This window comes from Cajanus cajan, chromosome 9, assembly GCF_000230855.2.
Source record: "Cajanus cajan strain Asha chromosome 9, NIPB_CcT2T_4, whole genome shotgun sequence".
NCBI classification, from domain to species: domain Eukaryota; kingdom Viridiplantae; phylum Streptophyta; class Magnoliopsida; order Fabales; family Fabaceae; genus Cajanus; species Cajanus cajan.
Genome location: NC_138525.1, coordinates 13,999,265 through 14,012,106, shown reverse-complemented (window position 1 = coordinate 14,012,106; position 12,842 = coordinate 13,999,265).

The following is a 12,842-nucleotide window of genomic DNA, read 5'->3' as shown; positions in this document are numbered from 1 at the left end:
CATCCGCCCTGCTAATTCTGGTTTACGCAAAACCTTGGCGATCGGGAAGTCAATTCAGACTATGACACGATGACTCTGAAAATACTGCCGAAGGCGCCGAGCAGTGTGAACAAGTCCTAATGCCACCTTCTCCAGAAGCTGATATCTTGTCTCGGCCTCCTGTAACATGCGGCTAATAAAGTAAATGGGTTGTTGCCCCCCTTTTTCTTGAATCAGAACAGCACTGATTGCTTCATTTGATACGCATAAATAGACCACCATATCAGCCTCAGGATCAGGTTTTGAATGATCGGGGGGAGAGCCGAGGCGTTCCTTCAACATATGAAAAGCTTCTTCGCATTCGACGGACCATTCAAATTTTTTTACTTTCCTCAACAATCCAACGATGGGTTTTGCTATCTCGACTAAACATGGGAGGAATCTTAACAAAGCTGTGAGCCATCCTGCTAACTTCTGAACTTCTTTGAGTTTCTGAGGGCTTACCATGTTGACGATCGCCATGCACTTGTCATGATTGGCTTCAATTCCCCTTGCTGATAGTATAAAGCCGAGGAATTTTCCACCTAATACCCCAAATACACACTTCTTCGGGTTTAGCCTCATGTCATACCTGCACAACTGTTGGAATACCTCCGAAAGGTCAGCTACGTGTTTGGCAAGGTCTCCGGATTTGACAACCATATCGTCGACATACACCTCCATATTTCTACCGAGTTGGTGTCGAAAAACCTTATTCATCAACCTCTGATAGGTTGCACCTGCATTCTTCAATCCAAAGGGCATTACCTGATAGCAATAATTGGCCGAATCAGTTATGAAGGCCATCTTTTCCTCGTCGCGGGGATGCATGGGGATTTGATTATACCCCGAATAAGCATCAAGAAAGGTGAGGACCTTGTGTCCGGAGGCACCATCAACTAGCCAATCGATATTTGGGAGTGGAAAAGCATCTTTCGGGCATGCTTTATTGAGATTAGTGTAGTCAGTACACATTCTCCATTTTTCGTTCGGCTTTTTCACCATTACCACATTTGCCAACCAAGTGGTGTAGTGAACTTTACGCTGAGCACCGACCTTGCCTCGACTCAAATTGATAATTTGTGACACATGACATTTGGGTCTATGCCGGGCATGTCGGACGGTGTCCATGCGAAAAGATCATGGTTTTTCATTATCACACGGCATAGGGTGGAACGATCTTCTTCGGATACATCGGCACCGATGTATGTAACTTGAGTTGGATGCGACCCGATTTGTAGCTAAATCTTTGATGCAATTGGCTCTACGTGTTCCTCGTCATTCATCCTCAGGTCAAGGTCCCAAACTGACCCCTCAACCGAAGTCGAAGGGTCAACAACATGAACCCTCTTGGACTTTGACTTTCTTTCTTCCATGGGATATATTTGCAAACTAGTGAAATAACACTCTTGAGCGGCTTTTTGATCGGCGTGGATCGTGATGATCTTCCCCTTATCGGATGGAAACTTCATTGCTAGGTGCGGTGTCGAGACAATTTCCCCTAGCATGTTCAATGACGGTCGACCGAGGAGGATGTTATAAGATGTGTTAGCATCTACCACGATATACTTTACTTGAATATCCCTGCTTTCCTGTTCGTCAAAACAGAAACGAGTGAAAAGTTTAATATACCCCTTGGTGCTTACCCTTTCTCCTGCAAAACCAACCAAGGGATCATCATAAGGGATTAACTCTTTTTCGGAGATACCCAACTGCTTGAAGGTATTCCAATATAAGATGTCCGCCGAACTGCCCTGGTCGATCAATGTTTTCTTGACTATGCAATTGTGAATTTCTACACTAATCACCATTGGATCGTCCTGCACCAGATCAATGCCTTGAAAGTCAGCATCATTGAAAGTTATAGTTGGCAATCTTCGGGAAGTTTGCCTATCGACAGCGTGAACCGATCGGATGGCTCACAGGTGCCTTTTTTGGGCTGAAGAAGTTGAGCCCCCGCCCGCAAATCCACCTGCGATTGTGTTAATGACCCTCCTATGCAAAGGCGTCGGGTCGTCCTTCCTGTCTCGTGACCTGCTCCTTTCACGCCGAGGCCTATCAGAACGATCTTGTGTATGCCGATCATGGTGTCGAGGTTGATATGAAGAGCGAGACCGAGATGAGAGTATAATGAGAGTGTTTCGGCCCACGCATGGGTCGATCTCTTAGTGTTATTTCTTTACCTCGGCCTCTGAATGGTTGTTCCATTTGCTTTTCTGTCTTATTTACTGGTTCAGTGCGGGCTTGATTACGATATTCCGCCAACTCTTCCATTTGCATGTACTTGTCGTCTCTCCTTCGTAGATCATTCATGTCCGAAGGGGGTTTCTTACAAATACTATTGACGAACGGGCTTGGCTTCAAGGCCGTTGTGAGGTGATGAAGTGCCACGGCGGGATTGAGGTCTCGGATTTCCAAGGCTACCTTGTTAAATCGATCCATGAAAGATCGGAGTGACTCTTTCTTATCTTGTCGAAGGCCGACCAGAGATAGAGACATCAAACTGTGAGGGCGACTCGTTGCAAACTGGATGGTGAACTGAGAAGACAAAGTGTTGAATGAGTCAATGGAGTTAGGAGGGAGCCGAGTAAACCAACTCAGGGCCTTGCCTTTGAGAGACGTTGGAAAAATCCGGCACAAGGCAGCATCATCAGTTGTACTCAACGTCACCTACGTCAAAAAAACATCAAGATGTTCATCAGGATCTGTTGTACCATCATATTTATCAATAGGCAAGGATTTCCAATTATCCATTAGAGGTAGCTGCATAATGGAGGGGGTGAAGGGGTGACGGTGCGATCCCACAGTGGCCAAGTCTGTAGGACGACCAACGGTAGGTTGAGCCGAGAGGATTTTTGGAGGTGCCGCCGCCGAGGCATGAGGAGCCGAGGTGTGGACCTCATGGGATTGATAGGACCCCTGGGTTTGCGTGTTGGTATTTTGAGTAGGCTTCCATGACGGATCTTGATTTTTCAACGCAGCATTTTCGGTTCTTAAAGCCGACAGTTCTTGCGCGTATTTCTCCTGTTGTTGCTTCATAACCACCATTTCCTGCTTTAATAACCGAACAGCTTCAGAAAGGTCCGTTTCGTCAACTACCTCAACATGTTCTTCTTCTTTGGTTTGGTGATCCTGTGTGTTTGTTCTCCTTGTTATCGCCATTGTTCTGCTCAATTAATCTTCCAACTATGTTCGTTCGGCCCCACGGTGGGCGCCAAAATGTACCTGTCTGGAGGGCACACTAGTAATCTTCTCGTATTCTGAAGGCTAAACGAGTGCTCCAATCGAATATCCCGGTGAGGGGGAGGTACCTGCAAAAGGCACTCTAACGCTCAAGTCAGAACAAAACACAGATATCAATGATAATTAATGAACAGTGACGTTACCTCGTGAGATGAGCTATTTATACTGACATTTATGGGCCCGGATTCCCGTGGGCCCTGCAACAGGATTACCATATTAGGTAATACGCCTCTAATCGGCTTATTGGTGTGATTAACTCTTAATCCTTAATTAGGGGTAATTCTTGATTCTTGATTAGGAGGAATCTGAGCTTATGGATCATCTGGTGGCCGACCAGCGGTCGGCCACCTGGTTCGATCATCTGGGTGCCGATTGGGTATCGGTCATAAGGTGGCCGAATGGCCGAACCAGGTGGCCGAATGGTCTCACCAGTACACTTTCCATTAAAATACAAAAACTTGTGCAATGTATATAACTAACTCATATGCATGCGGTATCAATCATCTCATCATCATCAAAATAAAGATAGCCTAGGAGTCATAGAACGAGACCATCTCATCCATGGTGTAAGGACCCCCTTGGTCCATGGTGTAGGAACCACTCTATCCATGGTGATCCCTCTCAGTCTATACTCAACTAGGAGAGTTTATTAGTGTTCTGTCGAAATGTTATAACTAGTCATTGTTGCCTTATATCACCTGTAAGAGGTTTCTCACCATCCTCAAGGTCTAGGTAGATGACCTTTAAGACATACCTATATAGACTCACACTATCCTACAACAAAACATGTATGCATGAACTCCACAAACCACAACAACACTAAACATATATGGAATAATCATGTGATGACACTTTGTCAAACTGTAGCCCTTAACTTCTCCACAAACACCAAACCTTGCTTGGATCTCATAATTGTCAACCGTAGCCCAGACTTACACATCTCATCAACATCATCACTTCATATTTCATGTTATCATCAACACCATCTCATACACATATCATCATTATACATCATTATCCGTACATTACATATTATGACACTCATCATTATAACATCATTATCATAACATCTCAATTATAACATTGTCGGCGTCAAACCACAAACATCACGATCATCAAACCTCAAACATCATTACACATCATAATATTATACATTACATTACTTATATCACATATAGGTACTTAAAGAATAAATCAACTCACAATTATTACTCATAAATTATCTCTTCTTATCTTAAGCTTCTATGTACATGGCCTGGTCTAAATTGGATATCTAAAGTTATACTATGATCTAAAATTGATCTTAATTTTATTCGAAAGTTAAGATAATTATCTACAACTTCTATATTGACCTCAAAAGTTGATTTTACCATCTATTATTTTTAAAAATTACAAAATTGTAATATTTTAGCTTAATATTGATAGTTTGACCTTCTCTCACTAATTTGAACATAACTTGAGTTTTAAACTTCCTTTTTTGGTGATTCCAACATCATTGGAAAGCAAACACTCAAGGCTACAACTCTTATTAGTACCACAAAACTCAATTCAATCATATAAGGGTCATCATAAGACTTACAAGTTGCAAACATCACTTTTCACACACAAAACGTGAGGCTAATGTGATGACTTACATAACTCGACCGTTTCTTAATATTTTTATGTGATTCTTGAATTTAAATTATAACCTCAAAATTCTACTTTCAAACCCAATAAATAAAACTCTATTTAGTTAATCACGCAAAGAAAAATTACTTAAGTACCAAGATATATTCTTACCAAAATTTAAAAAATCAATCAAACCACACAAAAACTCCCAAATCGTAATACAAACCTACTCCCAAATCACATAACAAATCTCAATCAATCATCATAATTAACGAAGTTACAAAACAAAATAACAATCGATTAATAATCATCCTCACACACATCTAAACAATTTTAAATCAATATCTTAAAAGGTTTAGAGATCGTCTCACTATTCATACCCCTCATATGTGCTCATAGATGTGACATTCTCACTCTACCTTATATTGATTGGCAATTCCATAGTACAACACACTCCCCATAGCCTAGTGGCTACTCCGCACTCTCTAGTAGCCTCCTTTGAAGATGCTCTAAGGGTTTCAGAAGGATGTGTAATGAAAACTTAACCCTTATTTATGTTTTTAAAAGCCTTCAAGTTAGGTTCAAAGTCCAACCTAAACTCTTCTTCCTTTTCTCACCCCTTCTTATTTTATTTAATTAATAAAAATATTATTTATATTATAACTTAATTAATTAATTAAATTCATAATATAATTTTTTTTTACTAAAAGTTATTTATTTTATTTCAAAAAAATTTATTGGGTTACAATAAGTATGAAAAAGAAAATTGTTAAGACAAAGAGAATTTTTCAACTTTATACAAAGATTGTTCCCTTCTCTATTAAAAGTTCTATGATATATATAGTCTTTAGGGATTAGATGAATATTAGAGCTTCAATGTCTTTTTTTTTTTTTCTAATTCAATCTTCAACCTTTACTCTTTATCTATAGAACAATGTTTTGAATATGTCTATTAGAGCACTCAATTACAATATTTTTTAAAAGGCAAATAATAATTTTATTAGCTTAAGATAATAGCATATCCAAAAGATGATTAAAATAATAATGTAATCTTTATATTATAATGTTATAATATTGTTATATAATATGATTTCAAAAGTTATATAACAAAATATGAATACTGATTTTCATATATATTTGCGTATTATGTTTATTTGTAATTAAGAATATTTATTTATGATATATATATATATATATATATATATATATAATATGAAGTTAAATTATTTGTTATTAACTAATCTATATTATTGCTAGATTAATTTTCTTTTAAAATACACACCCGTTTTGCTTGGGGAAGTTAAATCTCAATTTTTCATTACCGAGATTCCTTGACGATACCTGCTAGATCCTTCTTTAATCGAATTTTATAAAGAAAGGTAAACAAAAAGATGAAGACAAGTTCACATTGAACTTGAAAATTTTGGCTCTAGCGACTCTTATAGAAAAAGGATTAAATTAAGAAACCGCAGTACTAGTAATATGCCAGACGAGAATATGGTGGGCCAATTAAAGACATTAATTGATCATCTCGAGGTATAAAACAAATGTTTAAATCGCAAAGCACGAGATCGCATCACGCAAATGTTAGAATGATGATGGGGCAATGGAGTTTGACTCATTGTAGCATTCGTGTTCGTGTTTGGAAATGCCGATTTTTTAACCGAAAAAATAAAAAATAAAAATAAAATCCGTGATTCTTTCGGAGGTGAATCTTTCGGATACAGACAGAAAACAAATAATTCAAGCGATTAATAAATTACTTTTTCCCTATTGTTACGGAGAAACACAGAAAATGAAAGATACCCATTGAAGCCCAAGTTGTGGTCGCTTCTGCACATCGGAAAACAGTGATGCTAATGGAGGAGGGCAAATTGGTGATTGTGCATCTGTACCTCATGTTGTGTAATTTTAGAAAGATTGTGTTTAAGAAAAATCGTTTTTAAAATAGCAATTTACTATAATTTAAACTTTCATTATGTACATAGTTATGACAATTTAACCCGCTCCCGTGAATACTTGCCCGAACCCGTCCGATTTGGACAGGAAAAATTGTGTTTATCGGGTTTGGATTCGAGTTTTTCCCGATTAATAAAATCAGAGATGGGGGCGGAGACAGGGATGAGGATGCTAATACCTGCCTCGTACCCGTCCCCGCCCCGCCCCGCTTAATAATATAATTAAAAAATTATTTTTATATATATATAAACAAAAATTAGAAATATTTATATGTAAAAATTTATATTATTATTTTTTAAAAAAAAAAATTTGTTCATATTTATTTTAAAAAAAAAAAGAAGAAAAAAATATGAATGGGGGCGAGGGCGGGGCAGGAAAACTCGAACCTCGCCAAGAGCGGGGATGAGTATCCAGATTTTACCCCTAACGAGTATTGTGAGCGGGGACGGGACGGTTTAAATTTACAGGGGTGGAGGCGGGAAAGGTAAAACCCGCCCCCGCCCCACCCCGTTGCCATGCCTAATAATTCTCCCAAGATTCCATTTTTCTTCTTCCATGGACGAATGTTTTTATTAATTTAAATCAAATTGAATGAACTTATTCAAGAGATTCTTTTAACAATTGTTATTTTAATTCATACTTTTTTAATTGAGGATTTTTTTAAAAAAAAAAATAAAGACTTTTACTTCAATTAATAGTCATTGACTTTTCTTTTTTAATAAATAGTAGTCATTCATTGATATTAAGAACTACTAGACCTTCCTCATAAAAATAAAAAAAAATAGAACTACTAGACCAAAATTTGTAATTATTTTAAAAATAAAACATAAACTATACTACATATAATTCAAAACTATTGATGTATCATTATTATTATTAATATTTTATAAATTTTAAGTAACATTATTTATTATGTTTTTGTCATGTACCCTTAATTAAAATAACTATATTTGATCTTTAGAAAAAATAACCTACTTAAAACTTACTTTAATATCGTGCATCTTATATTAAATAAAAGGTTGGATTATATTTTTTTTATTTTTTTTAAAATTTATTTTAGTTTTTTATTTTGAAATATTTATTTTAGACATTTATTTCTTAAATTTGAGTTAATTTGATTATTTTGAATCAATTTTTTTTTTAAATTTTGATATACAATTTAGAATAATTTTTTAACTGTTTCTAAAATTAAAAATTATCTTATTAGATTTACTTACATAGAAACTTTTCAATATAATTGAATTTTAAATCAAAAGTGATGTAAACATGATGAAAAATGCACAAAAATAAATCTAAAAAGTGGTAAAAAAAAATTAATTTATACTATTTTTTAATTATTTGAGATATGTATTATTTTTTACATAATTTTTACTAGATTTGTAGTTCTTTTAAATTCAAACATTAATTGAATTTCATAATTTTTGTATAGATGAATATAATGCTACAAATTTCACATTTTAAATCAATGAAAAAAATAATTTAAAATTATGTTACAAAATTAAAAATATCATTTTTTAAAAGGTTCAAATTGAATCAAACATAAAAAATAAAAAACTATAATAAATAGTTAAAAGTATAAATTATCCTACACTAAAGTATTAATTTATCCAAGAGTCCATTTTTCTTCTTCCATGAATGTATGTTTTAATTAATTTAAACCCTAAACCCTAAACTTATTCAAGGAGATTCTTTTAAAAATTGTTATTTTAATTCATACTTTTTTAATTGAAGCTTTTTTTTTATAAATAAAGATATTTACTTCAATTAACAGTCATTGACCTTTTTTTATTATTAAATAGTAGTCATTTATTGATATTAAGAACTACTAGATCAAAATTTTTAATTATTTAAAAATAAAATATAAATTATACGACGTATAATTCAAAATTATTGATATATCATTATTATTATTATTATTATTATTATTATTATTATTATTATTATTATTATTATTATTATTATTTTACAAATTTTAAGTGTCATTATTTATTATGTTTTTGTCATGTACCCTTAATTAAAATAACTATATTTAATCTTTAGAAGAAAAAAAATAACCTACTTAAAACTTACTTTAATATTGTGCATCTTATTAAATTATATTTTTTATTTTTTATTTTTGTGAGACCCTATTTCTTTATTTATTTCTTTTTCTCTCCTCACCTTCATTTTCACTCTCACTCTCTTCTCCCCCATTCTCATCACTTGCTTAATTCTTCTCTTGTGGTGGCTGTGGTATTCCTAGGTGCTGAGTAAGTGATTTGGAACTAGTTAGAGCGTGGATTGTTGAGCTCTTTCTCTCCTTCTCCATTTCTTTCTATGTTCAAGCTTCTTCTCCTTTTCTTCTCTTCCCGAAGCTCGAAATCTCACCGAGGTAAAGGAAGCTAGGATTCTTGTTGGTTGTTTGTTGAGTGAGTTAGAAACTCACGGAGTGTTTGAGTGTCGAAGATGATGGGCTGTTTTGAAGGAGAATGTGTTTTTCGGGTTTTTCGGGGTTTGATGAAAATTTAGGGATTTTCATGTTGTGATGGTTGCATGTGGGTAAAGCTGGGGTTTTTGAACGATTTGATGAAAATGTGGTATTTTGGGTGGCTTGCATGTGGAATTTCTGGTTGTTTGTACAGGTTTTGATGAAGATTTTTGAACTTGGTGAGTTGTTGCTTGGTAGCACGCCAAGCGTAGTTCTTGGTGCCGGGCGCGTGACCACCAGAGGGCTCCATTGGGCAAGCCTACCGGGTGCAAAGTTGTGTGCTCCGGGCGAGCTTGAGAATGGGAGCCTCTAGATGGCCCACACCGGGCGTGGTTGGACCGTGTTGGGCGCGATATCAGTAAGTAACTAGCTTTTTGGGTTTCTGGTGTTGCGCTGGGCGTGACTTAGTCTCGCCGGGCATGGAGACTCCATGGGGGTCTCTGCCAGAGGTAGTGTCGGGCGCAATTGGTATTGCGCCGGGCGTGAGACCTTGAGGAGGTCTCTGTTTTCCCTGTGTTGAGCACGGGTTTGGCACGCCAGGAGTGTGAGGCTCCTTGGAGTCTCTGCCTCCTAGCACGCGGGGCGCAATTAAAATTGCACCGGGCGCGTTTGAGCTTTGGTGCTCTATGGTTGGGCCACGCCAGGCGCGACCATGAGTGCGTCGGGCGCGGATGTGATCTTTATTATATGCTGATATATGCTGAGAAATGCTAATATATGTTGATACTTGCTGAGCTGAACTGTTATTGATGATTTTACTGTGTTGTGAGTTGTTTACGCTGAATTATGATGATAAGTTGTATTGATGTAATAGTTGAGCTGTGTTGTATGATGTATGTTGTCATTATTGCTATGCTGTGTTGTGCTATATGCTGATATAAACTGTTGTAGGCCGTAAGGCTGAGCTGTTGTAGGAGATCTCCGAGCTGATATGCGTGACGACGCATTGTTTGTTTACTGCTATTTTTGCTGAATGATGTGAGTTGTATATGTGACAAGTTGTATGCTGATGATTGCTAAACTAGATGATGTGCTGATAAGCTGTAGTTATTTTATAACTGTTGTACTTATATATTTATATATGTTGATTCTTTTCACTAGCTTACCCTTTGTTGTTTCCATGTGGTTTGGACTGCAATGATCATATTATATATGGGAGTAGAACAGGGATAGGTTGGTGTGCGTGAGGCATGTCTGCAGCTGGCAGATGGAGTTACTTTTGTTGTTTTTGGCCACTAGTTTGGCTATTCTGGCTGTATTTTGTATATTGATTATAAGCTCTAGGCTAGACCTTGTGTATATATTTTAGCTGCTTATATATATGTATGCTCCTTTCTGTGTGGTGTTGTGGTGTTCTACTGTGTGACGGCCAGGCGGGTCGTTACACTTTAGTGGTATCAGAGCAGTTCGAGTCTAGTGGACATTCCATGGGGGTGGTTCCTTTATGCTTTTGTTGTGCTGAGCTCTGTGATGCGTTGTTTTGTTGTGCTGATTTCTTTATTGATTGTTGTGCTGATGATTGTTGCTTGGTTTAGTTATTATATACTGAAGGTGCTGTTACTTTTGTAGACAATGACTAGAACCAACTAGCAAATAGCCCGTGCTATGGAGATGATGGTCATGGCTATGCAACAGCAGAATGCTTACTTTACTAGGATGGATGCTGATAGAGCTGCAGCTGGTGCAGCAAGACCAGTGGGGTCACAGGAGAGTCGGGATCTAGCTGAGTTCCATAAATGCCATCCTCCACAGTTCAAGGGTGATGCAGACCTAGAGGTAGCTAACCACTAGATCTGTGAGCTAGAGAAGATCTTCACTATTTTGAAGGAGAATGTGTTTTTCGGGTTTTTCGGGATTTGATGAAAATTTAGGGATTTTTATGTTGTGATGGTTGCATGTGGGTAAAGTTGGGGTTTTTGAACGATTTGATGAAAATGTGGTATTTTGGGAGGGTTGCATGTGGAATTTCTAGTTGTTTGTACAGGTTTTGATGAAGATTTTCGAACTTGGTGAGTTGTTGCTTGGTATCGTGCCGGGCGTAGTTCTTGGCGCCGGGCACGTGACCACCAGAGGGCTCCATTGGGTAAGCCCTTCGGACGCAAGGTTGTGTGCACCAAGCAAGCTTGAGAATGGGAGCCTCTATATGGCCCACGCTGGGCGTGGTTGGACCGCACTGGGCGCGATATCAGTAAGTAACTAGCTTTTGGGGTTTCTGGTGTTGCGCCGGGCGTGACTTAGTCTCGCCGGGCGTGGAGACTCCTTGGGGGTCTCTGCTAAAGGTGGCGTCGGGCGCAATTGGTATTGCGTCGGGCGTAAGACCTTGGGGAGGTCTCTGCCTTCCCTGCACCGAGCGCGGGTTTGGCACGCCGGGCGTGTGAGGCTCCTTGGAGTCTCTACCTCTTAGCATGCCGGGCACAATTGAAATTGTACTGGGTGCGTTTGAGCTTTGGTACTCTCTGGTTGGGCCATGCCGGGCGCGACCATGAGTGCGCCAGGTGTGGATGTGATCTTTATTATATGTTGATATATGCTGAGAAATGCTGATATATGTTGATACTTACTAAGCTGAGCTGTTATTGATGATTTTGCTGTGCTGTGAGTTGTTCAGGCTGAATTATGATGGTAAGCTGTATTGATGTAATAGTTGAGTTGTGTTGTATGATGTATGTTGTTATTGCTGCTATGCTATGCTGTGCTGCATGCTGATATAAACTGTTGTAGGCCGTAAAGCTAAGCTATTGTAGGCCGTAAGGTTGAGCTGTTGTAGGCTGTAAGGCTGAGCTGTTGTAGGAGATCTCTGAGTTGATATGCGTGACGACGCATTGTTTGTTTACTGCTATTTTTGCTGAATGATGTGAGTTGTATATGTGATGAGTTGTATGCTGATGATTGCTAAACTAGATGATGTGCTGATAAGCTGTAGTTGTTTATAATTGTTGTACTTATATATCTATATATGCTCATTCTTTTCACTAGCTTACCCTTTGTTGTTTCCATGTGGTTTGGACTGCAATGATCATATTGTGTATGGGAGCATAACAGGGATAGGTTGGTGTGCGTGAGGCATGTCTGCAGCTGGCAGATGGAGTTACTTTTGTTGTTTTTGGCCACTAGTTTGGCTATTCTGGCTGTATTTTGTATATTGATTATAAGCCCCAAGCTAGACCTTGTGTATATATTTTAGCTGTTTATATATATGCATGCTCCTTTCTGTGTGGTGTTGTGGTGTTCTGCTGTGTGACGGCCAGGCGGGTCGTTCCAATTTTATTATTTGAGGTTTTTCTTAAAATATTTTTTTTAGATATTTTATTTCTTAAATCTAAATTAATTTGGTTATTTTGAATTAATGATTATTTTTAAACTTTGATATATAATTTTGAATAATGTTTTAACTGCTTCTAAATTTGAAAATCATCGTAAAAGCGTCTCAATGTAATTAAATTTTAAATGAAAAAACAATGTGAACATGATAAAAATATATAAAAATTGGTAAAAAAAAATTAATTTATATTATTTTTTATTTGTTTGAGAGATATATTTTTTTACA